Source organism: Arachis hypogaea, chromosome 16 (assembly GCF_003086295.3).
Source record: "Arachis hypogaea cultivar Tifrunner chromosome 16, arahy.Tifrunner.gnm2.J5K5, whole genome shotgun sequence".
NCBI lineage: Eukaryota > Viridiplantae > Streptophyta > Magnoliopsida > Fabales > Fabaceae > Arachis > Arachis hypogaea.
In genome coordinates, this window is record NC_092051.1 from 3,770,081 (window position 1) to 3,772,506 (window position 2,426).

Genomic DNA, 2,426 nt, shown 5'->3' on the forward strand with positions numbered 1-2,426 from the left:
CAAATTTTCAATTTGAAAATCTTATCTTTTCCAAAATCTTTTTCAAAAATCAAATCTTTTTCAAAATTCTTAGTTATTTTCGAAAATTCCAAAAATATTTTTCAAAAATCTTTTTCTTATTTTTATATCAAATTTTCGAAAATAACATAAACAATTAATGTTTTGATTCAAAAATTTCAAGTTTGTTACTTGCTTGTTAAGAAAGATTCGAACTTTAAGTTCTAGAATCATATCTTATGATTTCTTGTGAATCAAGTCATTAATTGTGATTTTAAAAATCAAATCTTTTTTAAAACTAATTTCTATCATATCTTTTCAAAAATATCTTCTTATCTTATCTTTTTCAAAAATTTGATTTCAAAATATCTTCTCCAACCTCCCAACTTATCTTTTCAAATTTGTTTCAACTAACTAACTAACTTTTTGTTTGTTTCTTAACTTTTTCAAAACCACCTAACTAACTCTCTCTCTCTAATTTTCGAAAATATCTTCCCTCTTTTTCAAAAATTTCTTTTTAATTAACTAATTATTTTTATTTTCTGTTTTTGATTTCAAAAATTTTCGAAAATTACTAACATTTTTCAAAAACCATTTTTCAAAAATCACTAACTCTTTTTCAAAATAATTTTCAAAAATTTCCCCTCCCCCATCTTACTCTATTTATTCATTCATATCCTAACATCTCATCTCACATCTCTTCCATTCGTACAGTTGTGTTTCTTCCTCTACATCACATTCTTTATCTCCCCCTCTTCTTCTACTCATACAGGGATCCCCTTACTGTGGTATAAAGGATCTCTATTATTATTATTATTTTTCTGTGCCTTCTTCTTTGTCATATGAGCAGGAGCAAGGATAAGAACATTCTTGTGGAAGCAGATCCAGAACCTGAAAGGACTCTGAAGAAAAAATTAAGAGAAGCTAAAATACAACAATCCAGAGATAACCTTTTAGAAATTTTCGAACAAGAAAAGGAGATGGCAGCCGAAAATAATAATAATGTAAGGAAGATGCTTGGTGACTTCACTGCACCTAATTCCAATTTACATGGAAGAAGCATCTCCATTCCTGCCATTGGAGCAAACAACTTTGAGTTGAAACCTCAATTAGTTTCTCTGATGCAGCAGAACTGCAAGTTTCATGGACTTCCATCTGAAGATCCTTTTCAGTTCTTAACTGAATTCTTGCAGATATGTGATACTGTTAAGACTAATGGAGTAGATCCTGAAGCCTACAGGCTCATGCTTTTCCCTTTTGCTGTAAGAGACAAAGCTAGATTATGGTTGGATTCCCAACCCAAAGACAGCCTAAACTCTTGGGATAAGCTGGTCACGGCTTTCTTAGCCAAGTACTTTCCTCCTCAAAAGCTGAGCAAGCTTAGAGCTGATGTTCAAACCTTCAGACAGAAAGAAGGTGAATCCCTCTATGAAGCTTGGGAAAGATACAAACAGTTGACCAAAAAGTGTCCTTCTGACATGCTTTCAGAATGGACCATCCTGGATATATTCTATGATGGTTTATCTGAGCTATCAAAGATGTCACTGGACACTTCTGCAGGTGGATCCATTCACCTAAAGAAAACGCCTGCAGAAGCTCAAGAACTCATTGACATGGTTGCTAACAACCAGTTCATGTACACTTCTGAAAGAAATCCTGTGAATAATGGGACGCCTATGAAGAAGGGAGTTCTTGAAGTTGATACTCTGAATGCCATATTGGCTCAGAATAAAATATTGACTCAGCAAGTCAATATGATCTCTCAGAGTCTGCATGGAATGCAAGCTGCATCCAACAGTACTCAAGAGGCTTCTTATGAAGAAGAAGCTTATGATCCTGAGAACCCTGCAATAGCAGAGGTAAATTACTTAGGTGAACCTTATGGAAACACCTATAACTCAACATGGAGAAATCATCCAAATTTCTCATGGAAGGATCAAAAGCCCCAACAAGGCTTTAATAATGGTGGAAGAAACAGGTTTAGCAATAGCAAGCCTTTTCCATCATCCACTCAGCAACAGACAGAGAACTCTGAACAAAATGCTTCTAATTTAGCAAATCTAGTCTCTGATCTATCTAAAGCCACTGTAAGTTTCATGAATGAAACAAGGTCTTCCATTAGAAATCTGGAAGCACAAGTGGGCCAACTGAGTAAAAGGATCACTGAAATCCCTCCTAGTACTCTCCCAAGCAATACAGAAGAGAATCCAAAAGGAGAGTGCAAGGCCATTGACATAAGCGCCATGGCCGAACCTGTGAGGAGAGGAGAGGACGTGAATCCCAAGGAGGAAGACCTCCTGGGACGTCCAGTGGTCAATAAGGAGCTTCCCTCTGAGGAACCAAAGGACTCTGAGGCTCATCTAAAGACCATAGAGATTCCATTGAACCTCCTTAGGCCCTTCATGAGCTCTGATGAGTATTCCTCTTCT

At 35.9% G+C, this 2,426-nt stretch overlaps 1 non-coding gene across 1 annotated transcript; it reads right to left on the reverse strand.

The window, feature by feature from the left end:
* Positions 1-1,373: 1,373 nt before the first annotated feature.
* LOC112760860 (small nucleolar RNA R71) lies at positions 1,374-1,481 on the reverse strand. The gene has a single exon (XR_003181278.1). It is a non-coding gene; the product is annotated as a small nucleolar RNA R71 (small nucleolar RNA).
* Between the last annotated feature and the right edge of the window lie 945 nt (positions 1,482-2,426).